At 37.6% G+C, this 14,182-nt stretch overlaps 1 long non-coding RNA gene across 1 annotated transcript in view; it reads right to left on the bottom strand.

The window, feature by feature from the left end:
* Positions 1–14,182, bottom strand: part of LOC134315100 (uncharacterized) — a 50,342-nt gene that overhangs the window by 9,830 nt on the left and 26,330 nt on the right. Inside the window, exon 3 of the long non-coding RNA XR_010012466.1 lies at positions 8,490–8,556. This is a non-coding gene — a long non-coding RNA (uncharacterized LOC134315100). The remainder of the gene's footprint in view (positions 1–8,489; positions 8,557–14,182) is intronic.

The following is a 14,182-nucleotide window of genomic DNA, read 5'->3' as shown; positions in this document are numbered from 1 at the left end:
ACTGCAATGCAAATCTAACATCCATTTATTACAAGGGTTGGTCCGGTTAGTCAGACGCCAAAAGCTAAACAAATGAATTTTTTAATTTGGCTTCTCTGTCCATATTTTACCAAATTGTACTATTTTAGGAACGTATTTCTATTCTGAAAAAGTGAGAGATCAAATGAGAGCAGTTAAATAGTAAAAAATAGTAAAAAATGGCATAAATGTAATTTTAAATGAACATCTTCTGTATGTTAGTGCTTAGGTGGTGCAGCAATAAATTATTCTTCACTATTACTGGAATCCAGGGTTCGAATCCCCAGCGTTGCTATCGGCCAGTTTGGTATTTGCTTGCATGCATAAGTTGTCGTGTTGGGTGACCAAGACCCCACAATGTATTAGCATCCTGTCCGGGGTGTGTTACTGCATTGTGCTCAGTGATTCCATGGAAACAGGACCCACTGCATCTCTGACCAGGGTACATCAGTGATATGAGATAAAATGAAAATTGTTTGCATATTATTAAAGTCTTCAGCTGAAGTGTAAAGACACTTTTGTACTACAAATACACTCACTACATCAACTTTTTGGTTTGCTAATGCCTGTTCAAGCAGCACTAATTACCAGTAATATTCTGTCCAAATAATTACAAGAAATACTAATTATATCACTAGAATATTAACATATGTGCAATACACAAGAATACAGTCCTCTCATATTGTAAATACCTTATATATTAACATTTATTTGTAATTATCATATAATCACATTAGAACCTGTAAGATTGTTCTGCTGTTTTAGCACAGGATTCTTAAAAGGCTAAATTAGACTAAAAAAGACATACCTCTCGTATTTTGACTAATTTTTCCTCAGATGTTTAAGAATCCATTATAAAAGTTGTGGCTATGCATCAGTTAACTGCCGAACTGCAATGCAAATTTATCATCCATTTATTACAAGGGTTGGTCCGATTAGTCAGACGCCAACAGCTAAACAGTTAATAGATCATTTCACCCAAGCAGTTCAAAAGGCAGATAACGTCTTATGCAAAATCTGGACGTGCCTGGTGAAATGATATGTTTTTTTGTTGTGGTTTGTTTCAAGTGAACAGAACTACAATGTCAACAAACCTCTGATTACTGTTTATTAGTTCAATTTTCCATATAAGGGAAAAATTCCACATAAGATATAACCTGCCACATTAAATAGAAAATGTACAGCCAATGTAAATGTGTTTCTTTTATAAAGTGAACGTGTTCAGCATTCAAACTGAAATGTATTTATGTTGTTCAAATGTTTGCTTAAAACTATAAAAAAGCTGAAGTGAGGATTAGAAAAAGCACCGAGCACCTTTCTGCCTCTCACACAGCACTCCTACAAGTGCGCTACCCTTGTCATTCCTTCTCCAGGCTATTAACCCCATTAAGTATAATTCTAAACCCATGATATAGGTCAGCTGAAGAGACACGTAATTGCAAACACATTATCCTAACTTCATTTTTATTTTTTATTTTAATTGTCTTTGTGCAAGCATGCTCCCGGTGGGAATTCCAACCTTTAATAGGATGAGGTAATAATGGTGTAATACTAATCTGTTTCTCGTGTCTTTAGCTTCATCACTCGGCACTTTAATGTGTATCTACCAACAACTAAGTCAAGGGATTATGTGCATGCTTTATGTTCAAGCTTCTACACCTTGAGCATGAACAATAAGTGAAGTTTGTGGTGTTTTTTATAAACATGCTATGTCTGAATGTAAGATACTTGCAGAATAACAGCCTAATTTTTATTTATTTAAATGCCTTTGAAGTTTTTTTGATAACATACACTTTTAAGGAATATGCAATCATGTATCAACTAATTTCTTTTTGGTAATTTTAACTGACTCCAGCTGTTTACTTCTCTGCGCCAATATAAATAGGGCTAGTTTGCCTGCATTGATTACAAAATATATGAAACAGTAGTCACTTAGCAAGTTCAGAAATAAAAATCCCATACTAATAAAAATGTCTGCATTGTCAAAATGAGTAGAACTTCCAACAATAAGAAGCTTCTGGAACATGGGTAAACCTGTCTTCAGTCAATTAACCCTTTAATGATCTCACCAAGAAAATAATGTTTAAAAAAATTATTTGCATTCCATATATATATATTTCTCCCTTTTAGCACGTCCAATTGCCCGATTGCGTCATGCTTCCTCTCCACCAATGCCGATCCCTGCTCTGAGTGAGGAGAATGAAGCTAACCCACGCCCCCTCAGAAATGTGGGCAGCATGCCGTATGCATCTTATCACCTACACTTTGACGAGTGCAGTGCAGCTCAGCACTGTGTACGGAGAGACACACCCTGAGAGCACTCTTTTCTCATCTCTGTGCAGGCGCCATCAATCAGCCAGCAGTAACTGCATCAGTTATGAGAAAGAGACCCCATCCGGCTTAATCCCACCCAAATTTGAACAACAGGCCAATCGTTGTTCATGTGGCCGCTCAGCCTAGCTGGCAGGCAGAGCTGAGATTCGATACGAGATCCCAGCTCTGGTTCCTGCGTGTGTTTTTACCGCTGCACCACCTGAGCGGCTTCTTTGCATTTCTTAGTTTCTTGGGACTATCTCAACAAACAACAATTAATATTTTTACTAGTGCACACAGTATTTTTAATGAGCCTCTACCAAACAGTTGAGATGATCACAAAAATCATGCAACTTTCATGGATGATTTTTCAGCTGCTAGCTTCAAGTTAAAGCTAGAAAGGCTGTTTTCTTAAAACCATCTATCAATATGTTTGAGTTTAACACGTCAACCAAGGGTTACATTCGGCCCAAACAAGATTATTTAAATACAGCTTATTTGTACCCAAGTATTCAGACTCAAAGTAAACTCAGACAAATGGTAAATCATACCATTAAAAGGTTACGCTTCACATTGCCATGGGCTGCCAGGCAAAAAGGCAGAGGTTCCATGTATTCTTTTAATATATGCGGTCAGCAAAGCTTCATTTATTTTAACACACAGAAGTCATGAGTCAATTATAATCACTAACAAGGAATTAAGAGGTCATGCCACAAAGATTAAATTATAAAACTTTCCAACAAATGATCAATTAAGTTGCTGTATGAATATTTGACCTAGCAAATTTTTAGAAAAGACACATTAATTATTTTTGGACAGAGGTTTAACAGGTGTTTAACAGTATGACAGAGAGCAGTCGCAGAACTCACTAAAACCCCATGACATGTTCATGTTCTTTACAAGTGTATGTGAATTTAGTGGTTAAGGTACTGAACTTGCAAATCATAAGGTTGCTGGAGCAAAGTAATAAATAAAAAATACAGCATTATTTTCCTTTGTAAAATTAGTAAAACTTTGACCGGGGTGTTCAAAGCTTAAAAATAATGCTTTTTGGCAAAACTCAGCATTTTGTATTATAGAGTTCATACTGACATTATTCCCAGCACATTGTTACATAGTGCTAACTTTTCACATGATCTTAACTGCATTATATAAGGGAAAATACATACATTGACCAGTTAGTACCAGTAAAAGCAAAATGCCACATCCACCTCGAGCCATCGTTCATTTTTAACTGACTGTAATGTAAAAGGATGCTTTAACCTTAAAATACACATTCAATTAAACAACAATTACATGTTAAACAGTGGTGACTTTTAATTCAAGTATTTCAGGAATAGTTTTGTCCACAAGATTAATTAAATATGAAAGTATATGAAATATAAATGGCTAAAATATTTTTTAGAAACTAGGATACAGCTCGCAGTTCAATTTTTATACACAGATTAAAAGTGGATTTACGAATAGTGCTATTTACTTTTAGGATTATCTGCATTAAATGCATAAAGCAAATCGATCATGTAGTTATTATCAGTTATTACATAGATGCAACAAATATATTAGGTACATAAAGTCTTTAAATGGTTCATTATATTATATGAGATAAAAAATTTTGACTATTAATAAAAAATTAATTGATAAAACTTTTACAATTGATAAAAAAATTGTATTAAATGAAACAGCATCATTCCACAATCTTCATATTTCCAATCAATCTATATATACTGTATATATGCTGCCAAAACAGCCCTGACCTGGGGAATTTGGAGGCCAAGTCAACACCTTAAACTCATTTTTGTGCTCCTCAAACCATTTCTGAACCATTTTTGCTTTGTATTGGATCGAACCACACAGGCCAGCCTTCACTCCCCACGTGCATCCCCACATGATCCTGTCGCCGGTTTACCACTGTTACCTCCTTGGACCACTTTTGATAGATACTGACCACTGCAGACCTTGAAGACCCCACAAGAGCTGCAGTTTTGGAGATGCTCTGACCCAGTCGTCTAGCCATCACAATTTGGCCCTTGTCAAACTCGCTCAAATCCTTACGCTTGCTCATTTTTCCTGCTTCTAACACATCAACTGTGAGGATAAAATGTTCACTTGCTGCCTAATATATCCCACCTACTAACAGGTGCCGTGATGAAGAATTAATCAGTGTTATTCACTTCACCTGTCAGTGGTCATAATGTTATGCCTAGTCAGTGTATCTGTTTGTTTCATGCTGACAAACAGAAACAGTTCATGATTAATGACTTTATGAATAAAATAAAATCACAGTGTGTGATTACTGTCATAAAAAGTTTCAAAACCATAAACCATGTAGAGTACAGTATTGATCTAAACTATTGATCATGAGGTTGCTGGATCAAGTTGCCACAGTTTGGACCTTGAGCTTGCATTGTATTAGGTCACAATTGTAAGCTGCTTTATATAAAAAGGGTATTTGAAATGCCTTAAATGTACATATAGCTTATTTGTTACCTTTTTGTTTGTTCATTTTTTATTTTATTAACTGTTTTATCATGGTCAGGGCCGTGGCAGGTCCAGTTCCACCGGGAAAAATTGGCGCAAGGCAGGAATACCCAAGGCAGGGTGCGGATCCATCGCAGGGCTTTGACCATCCTCTTTCTTCAGAAATGGCCAATCATGTATGTGTACACAACAGGCCAGATTCAAACACGCATCTCAGTGGTGGTGGGTAAGCGCAATAGACCACTGCACTACACAAGCGCTGTATTCTGGTAATACTTAGCATACTTACTATAGCATTTATTTTAGTATGAAGTAAACAGGAAATATCATTAAATAACTTATGAAGTATTATCTGATTTTCGTGTTGTCACCTGTCTAATTATTGGTTGATAAAATCTTTATTTATACTCATCAAATGTCTGTTTCTTCAAACAGTAACAGAATTATTAGCTTAACCATAAGGTGGAGAAAAATAAAAACTTATATTTAATATTCGTACATCTTGATTTAATTACATTGTAATTCATGTAATTAAGTCATACACCGATCAGCCATAACATTAAAACCACCTCTTTGTTTCTATACACCCTGTCCATTTTATCAGCTCCACTTACCATATAGAAGCACTTTGAAGTTCTGCAACTACTGACTGTAGTCCATCTGTTTCTCTGCATGCTTTGTTAGCCCCCTTTTACCCTGTTCTTCAATGGTCAGGACCCCCAGAGGACCACTACAGAGCAGGTATTATTTAGGTGGTGGATCATTCTCAGCACTGCAGTGACACTGACATGGTGGTGGTGTGTTAGTGTGTGTTGTGCTGGTATGAGTGAATCAGACACAACAGCACTGCTGGAGTTTTTAAACACCTCACTGTCACTGCTGGACTGAGAATAGTCCACCAACCAAAATTATCCAGCCAACAGCTCCCCGTGGGCAGCGTCCTGTGACCACTGATAAAGGTCTAGAAGATGACCAACTCAAACAGCAGCAATAGATGAGCGATCGTCTTTGACTTTACATCTACAAGGTGGACCAACTAGGTAGGAGTGTCTAATAGAGTGGACAGTGAGTGGACATGGTATTTCAAAACTCCAGCAACGCTGCTGTGTCTGATCCACTCATACCAGCACAACACACACTAACACACCACCACCATGTCAGTGTCACTGCAGTGCTGAGAATGATCCACCATCTAAATAATACCTGCCCTGTGGGGGTCCTGACCATTGAGGAAGAGGGTGAAAGCAGGCTAAAATGGTATGTAGAGAAACAGATGGACGACAGTCAGTTATTGTAGAACTACAAAGTGCTTCTATATGGTAAATGGAGCTGATAAAATGGACAGTGAGTGTAGAAACAAGGATGTTTAATGGTATGGCTGATCAGTGTATATGAAATATTTGCCCTAGACATAACTTATTATGCAAAAAGTATCTATCTATCTATCTATCTATCTATCTATCTATCTATCTATCTATCTATCTATCTATCTATCTATCTATCTATCTATCATTTGTATTTTTTCTGATAACTTTATATATTATTCTATTTTTTCTCTATACACTCTGGTAATCAACCTAGTAGGACTTGCTAGGACAAGTTGTGCTATAGATGCCAACAGTCATGAGCATGTGGTCCATAAATTTCTGGTTTTTACGTAGCATAGTCTTTATGTAGCATGCACATAGATAAAGAAGATACATGCCACCCCCCTCCATTTGTGCTTAATTTTACTCATGTGGCCCTGAGAGAGCAGGACAGCTACAGTGACGGGTACACAAGCCAGACGGGGACTCACACTGCCTTCCTGTGGCCATGCTTAACACATACACAAGTGAAAGTGCACCATGCTCAGGGTTTTCCCCTCATACCCGTCACATGGTTTGAACTTTTTCAAAGGGCTTTTTAAAGAGAGTCTGGCAGAAGGCATGCCACATTCTAAGAGCCACCACTGCCTAAAAAACTGCTTCTGCCAACAGAAAAAAAGGCACTTGGGTTGCCCAGGGCAACAAGTTTTGTTGTCAACTAAAGAACTTTCTCTGCTTCTGGAGTCGAAGAACTTAGGACCCAGATATGTGGGAGCATTCAAAATTGTTAAAAGGTCAACATGGTAGCCTATACTCTTCAGCTATCCTTGGTCAATGAGAATTAACCCAAACTTCCACATATCATGCCTTAAACCGGTACTATGCAGCTCCCTGAACCCCTCCCCCATACTCAATCCCTCACCACCACAAACCAGTAGCTAGCTGATTGAGAAAAATACTGAAGAATGATCTAGGGTGCCAGCCTAACACATTCTGAAACCAAGAGTTCCGGTGCAATCAAGCAGCGGGTCTTCATCTGATTGTCGCACGGCAGGAAGTGTAGATCAGAATGTAGTCAAAAACAGACTACAGATCCCAGGAGCTGTAGTGCTAATGAGCGCTACCACATCACACCTGATTTTGGGTTATTTAAAGAAATCCCATACACCAGTGCAATGCTGAGTCATTGATCTTTCTTAGCTGATAAGGTAGATGGCTGGAATGCATTCTCTTTTGCTTTTGTAAATTAAGAGATCTCTTGATATTTGCCAATCCTGGCCATTTAATCATTACCACCCACTTCCATAAGAGCTTTTGTCAAATCTATTTAACAAACCGACTCCAGGTGGCTTCTCTACTTACGCATGTTATTTTCCCATTAATTTTCTTCAGGAGAGAAGCACTGGGGCTTCGACCATGCCCAGAAGTCTGGGCACTAGCTGGGTCATTGCAAAACTTTTATTGATGTGGAGGTATGCTTTGAGTCGTTGTCAGGCTAAAGAGTGATATTTCTTTTATTATTAGCAGAGGCCTTAAGTGATTTTTGGAACTGTTCATAATTCCCTCCACCTTGACTAAAGCAGCACTAATAACATAATACTCCCACCACCATGCTTCACTGTGAATAAAGTGTTGTTTTTGGAATTATGGCTACAAGGTTCATAATTCAAGGTCTTATCATGCTTTCTGCAGACTTAATGTAGGTTTTCTACAAAATGTAGCCAGGCTTGGATGTTTTTCTTGCCACCCTATCCCACACCCCAGACATATGAAGAATACAGGAGATTGTTGGTGTATGCAGTACACAACCAGTACTTGCATTAATTTTTGCAGCTCCTTTAATGTTGCTGTTGACCTCGTGGTAGCCTGATTTTTTATTATGACAGTAAAATGTTTTTATTTTCAAGTGTAATAGGTTTTAGAATACTAGGAATTAGCTGGTTCATTCAATATGTTTCTAAAGAGAGATTTGCATGAGCACAGTTAGCTTGCAAAATTTGCTTTTATCAGATCAGGTATTTGCCATGAATAATTTTGTAAAACAGGGATAAAAAAAGGCAAATATATGCACAATAATTTGTTGTGTATTTAAGTAGATTTTTTTTTGCAATATGTGCAATACTACAGCAATCCACCATGTTACCTGCCAAAGCAGTGCCCAATTAAAAACTCGTCAAATTATGGCTGGGCATATTACAATTATAACATGTTAAGCTAGTCATGATTATTTGAGATGACCACATCGAGTTGTGCAGTGAAAAGTAATAAATAAAAAATGAAAATGTGTAGCTGTAAAACCTTCACTTGCATAATTAATAAATGATTAAACTCTAGTTAGGAACAGATTGTTTTGTACTCTAAATCTCAACGTACCTTAAATCTATTCCTCATTTTCTAGTCCATGTTTTCTGTCAAGTCCATTCCTTTGCTTTCTGTGGTCCTGTGTCAAACAGACAAAGAAGTAAACGTTAGTTTTTAGTTATATTATGGTTGTTTTATTGTTCTTCACACACACACACACACACACACATTTAGGTTTATATTTACAGCACTGCCAGCACTCTTCTATCCAAAGTGACCTACAATTGTGACTGCATCCAAATTCAAGTAACTGAGGGTTAAGAGCCTTGCTCGTGGACCAAACAGTGGAAACCTGGCAGTGGTGGGGCTTGAACCAGTGACCTCCTGATTGCTTATCCAGTACCTTAACTGCTGAGCTACCATTGCCCTGGCACACAAGTTTAGAATAATGTAGATTGTATTAGTCAACTACTCACACTTTTAAAAATGTCCCCACCACATCCCTAAGACATTTCCTCAACACCCTATGATTCCAATTAATTGGAGTACATAAAATTCATTTAGAGTCACCCTTTAATTCTCAAAATAGTCAAAAAAACATGGGACAAAGCTAAAAGATCACTGGCTTTACGATTTATCAGGCCATTCAACGGCATCCCATCCATTCCTCTAATGTTTTGTTGATTGGGTCAGACACGTCAACTGCATATTGTACTGCATATTTACTGTATAGTATTAATGTGCATCTACCTGACAAAAAGAAATGACACTATGGTCATTGTATAAAAACATAGTATAGCGTTATATTATAATATATTATTTATAAATAATAAAAATCAGCAGAAAGACACTATGCTCACTGTATAAAACAACACAGTATAGTGTAATATTATAATATATTATTTATAAATAATAAATAATAAAATCAGCAGAAAGACACTATGGTCAGTGTATAAAACAACACAGTATAGTGTAATATTATAATATATTATTTATAAATAATAAAGATCAGCAGAAAGACACTATGCTCACTGTATAAAACAACACAGTATAGTGTAATATTATAATATATTATTTATAAATAATAAAATTAGCAGAAAGACACTATGGTCAGTGTATAAAACAACATAGTATAGTGTAATATTATAATATATTATTTATAAATAATAAAACCAGCAGAAAGACACTATGGTCAGTGTATAAAACAACATAGTATAGTGTAATATTATAATATATTATTTATAAATAATAAAAAATCAGCAGAAAAACAATTCAAAGGAATATTAACTGCAGCAACTGTAGTTATCAGCTTTTTATCAGACTTGCAACATGCCTAAAGGTAGGTTAAGTGAAGCAAAGCAGATATATGGAGGACATATGGAGGGCAGAGTGTGAATGCTTGAGGGAGGGGGACAGTGCCCACTGTGGGATTAATTATAAGGACCTGAATCTTCAGGTTGTGTTTATGTCTGAGTGTCTGAAAAGCTGTGTGTCAGCACTGCATCCATTCAAACTAGTCACAAACACTCCTGAATAGAGTCCACTTAATCAGGTATGCTCCGTCTCCCCCGGCCCACCCTCTTTTCACGTTCTCTCAGCGTAGACATACAAACACACATGCACACATATGAACAGCCTTAATAGGCATGCTGAGGTGTGATAATCAAATTGTTCTCAGCATTCGTCAGGGGTTACCAGGGGCCCCTTTACAGCAACTTATCCTCAACAGGGAGTAAATCACCCTCCAGACATCTGAGGTGTTTAGGCACAAACACACATAAACACTCACACATGCTCACATACATGCACTGACAAGGAGCATTTTTCCTGACAGGCAGAGTGTTGTAAAAAAAAAAGGTGTGGTAGCCCGAGTGGTGAAAAGAAAATGCAGAAGATTCCTTGTGTCCAGTATTTCTTCTCCAGCCTGTCTCTATTGACCTGTAAACCTTTGTGACTGGAACAAATGCAAATGGCGCTGACTTGCTCACACAAACTAATAAAGAGCTATTCAAATGAGCCCCCTGGCAACAATGCTAGAGTGGCCGACCCATGGAGAGGTGGCAGTCTGCGAGCTCAGAGGCCCAGTCTGGAACAGCCTGATCCATCACCCAGCTCAACCCACGACAGCACATTCACATTACAGTTAATCCTATACATAAAGCCCCTGTACGCACAACCAAAAAAGCTCTGATGATTGACAAACCTCTAATGACAACTTCTTTCAGTAAGGGATTGTTAGTTCTCACCTGGAAACAAAACTAGGATTTCAGCAGAACATGTAAATAAATGATTTAATATGAATGTTTTTATTTTTGTTTATTTGTGTTTTACTAGTGGGAAGAGTAACTATTCAGTATTACATGGGTACAGTAATATCTCCGATTGGTAGGTGTAAAAATGTAATCGGGTGATTGGATATGGCCAGATTGGAAAAAAAACTGGAAAAAAAGGCATTCAAATATTTTTAATCAACATGCTTGTATTTTGTAGGCTTTCTTGTGAAAATGTGATCTAGACAGTGTGTATAACAATAGATATAGCTGCAATACATTCTTTGTGACTGGTGTGCTGAAAAACTGCTTTCCTTACATTGAGCCTGGAAAACCTCTGAAGATTATCAAGGCACTGAGTCAGAGTGCTCCGGGTCAGTGGACTTTATGGTCAGGAGACTAACCAAGGGTGATAAGGGTCAAATGATGTCATTCAAACAGAATGAATTATCAGCCACACACTAATGTTAAGCTAACAGAGTGCACACCGCATAAGTGATATGGGCCACAGGTTATTTAGCTTGTAATACATTTTACACCATGCTAAATCAACTGTTTACCCTTTTAATTTGCAAAACATTATTACATTTTACCCTCATTAAAACTGCTAGATCTATACAGTTGAAGTCAGAAGTTTTTATTAACTGCATGATTAAATACACTGATCAGCCATAACATTAAAACCACCTCCTTGTTTCTACACTCACTGTCCATTTTATCAGCTCCACTTACCATATAGAAGCACTTTGAAGTTCTGCAAGTACTGACTGTAGTCCATCTGTTTCTCTGCATGCTTTGTTAGCCCCCTTTCATGCTGATCTTCAATGGTCAGGACCCCCACAGGACCACTACAGAGCAGGTATTATTTGGGTGGTGGATCATTCTCAGCACTGCACTGACACTGACATGGTGGTGGTGTGTTAGTGTGTGTTGTGCTGGTATGAGTGGATAAGACACAGCAGCGCTGATGGAGTTTTAAAGCACCTCACTGTCACTGCTGGACTGAGAATAGTCCACCAAACAAAAATATCCAGCCAGCAGCGTCCTGTGACCACTGATGAAGGTCTGGAAGATGACCAACTCAAACAGCAGCAATAGATGAGAGATCGTCTCTGACTTTACATCTACAAGGTGGACCAGCTAGATAGGAGTGTCTAATAGAGTGGACAGTGAGTGGAGATGGTATTTAAAAACTCCAGCAGCGCTGCTGTGTCTGATCCACTCATACCAGCACAACACATACTAACACACCACCACCATGTTATTGTAACTGCAGGGCTGAGAATGATCCACCACCTAAATAATACATGTGCTGTGGTGGTCCTGTGGGGGTCCTGACCATTGAAAAACAGGGTGAAATCAGATATATGTAGAGAAACAGATGGACTACCGGCAGTAATTGTAGAACTACAAAGTGCTTCTATATGGTAAGTGGAGCTGATAAAATGGACAATGAGTGTAGAAACAAGGAGGTGGTTTTAATGTTATGGCTGATTGTTGTAGGTTGTAACTACAAAAATGTCACTTTTGCACTGTGATTTTCTCTAAAAAATATACAGTAGTTGATCCAAAATGGATTATCAATGAAAGACTTATGGATTTAGGGATACCTGAATTATTGCACTACTCTGCCTTTTTAATATTGCAATTTTTTTCAAAACCCAAACTGTTCTACTAAACAAAAAAGCTATCTTTATATTAAAGGCAGCCCTAGGTATAGACACTTTTCCATTACACCTGGTTTTGCCTCTAATCCTTTCTCTCTCTGAAATGAGACCAAACCCCAGGAAAGGAATCATCTGGTCAGCACCTGCAAATGGCCCACAACCTGCTAGACGTCTACGCTGAACGAACATGTACAGTATACGTAGATAGTTACATTTTGTTAGAGTAGGTTTAAAAGACAGCAGGATAATCGAGTGGTCTGAAAGGGCACATCACAGGCTCCACCTGTCTGGCATTATCGCTCTGTCTGGCATTCTCGACCTCCTCCTCTTTCCAACCCTCACGCCCTTGAGAAATGTAGATGAAAAGTGCTGCCCTCCAGTTCAAAATTCATTTTGGGTTTCAGTTGCAGGCGTATTATAGAACCGAGCCATAAAGTAATAATCCAGTCTGGCTAAACTGTTATTAAGCAGGAGTTATTGATATTGTGTAGAAAGTTCAGGCTCGAATGAGGGTTTGCAATGTAAAAAAATGAAAAGAAGGTTTAAAAAAGGCCTGAGAAGTCTCAAGTGTTGAGGAGTGAATCATTGTAGTTAGACATATTACAAAATCATAATGACAGCAATTAGACCTAGGGCTGGGCGATGTGACTAAAAAACTCATATCTCGATATGCCTTTGAGAAGTGGTGATATACGATACGATATAATGTAAAATTAAAGTAAAGTGGCAGACCACTGCTTGTATTTTAGCTTATATTGTTTATAAGTTATCTTAAAACACAAAAGACTGTAGTTCTGATCAATTCTGACTAATTACAGTGTTTATATTTTGTATTATTACAAGGCTGTATTTGTATTCATATTGACAACGTTTATATCAAACAAACCAGCAGAATCTCACATTTATGCTGTCCATTTTACTTCAAATAAATGATCAAAAAAATCCCGAAAAAGTTCAATATTTGGTAATGCTTTGCTATCATTGCAAAATGAAAGCGCACGTTAAACAACAGCACCGCGACCCAGATCAACCGCACAGCAGCATAAAATCATAACCGCTGCTTACCTGCGTGTTGTTACATTAGGGATATAATCATCTTGTTTTTCTTCCTGAAGGCCACCTTATATGTTTCCAGAATATTTCCAGAATATATTAATCCATTTCCAACTGTGTTTATCCTCCTATAAGGTAAAAAGCTGAAACCAATCAAGTGAGAGATTGAAATTCCACCCAAAATCTGAATTCAGAAGCTCTGATTGGTTTCTACAGCTGTTTTTCAAGGCTTGAACCACGAATGAATCTCTTTCACAAATGAACTGATTCATTTGTGTAAGCAAAACGAATGAATCTTTACCATAGATAAGAGCACAGCTCCCTGATTCGATTCCAATGAATAATTCGTTTGAAAAGAGTCATTTCGGACTCTTTACTCAGTGATTCAGTTTGCATGTGTGTGCGTGCACTCGCCCACCCGCACATGCGCTAGAGAAAGCGTTATGCGCTCTGTTTTAAATGTTCTCAAAAGGTAACCTGCCTATCGAATATGGCCATTTTTAACATCGTGTAAAAAGTAATAACGAATATATCGATATTCGCGATATATTGTCCAGCCCTAATTAGACCAAGTGAAAAATAGACTTTCTACAGTGCTACACTGATTAAAACTAGAACACTTACTGTCATGAATGTCATGTCCTGAACATGAATATGAGTTTAACATGAAGATAGACTGATAAAAATCTGTCCTTTTTTTAATAACATGCCATATTACGTATAAGCATGAAATTATTCATTCCTAATCCTACAATGGTCTTACCATGGTCAGGCT

The sequence above is a fragment of the Trichomycterus rosablanca genome, chromosome 1 (assembly GCF_030014385.1).
Source record: "Trichomycterus rosablanca isolate fTriRos1 chromosome 1, fTriRos1.hap1, whole genome shotgun sequence".
Lineage (NCBI taxonomy): Eukaryota > Metazoa > Chordata > Actinopteri > Siluriformes > Trichomycteridae > Trichomycterus > Trichomycterus rosablanca.
This window is presented reverse-complemented; position numbering and strand designations above follow the sequence as displayed.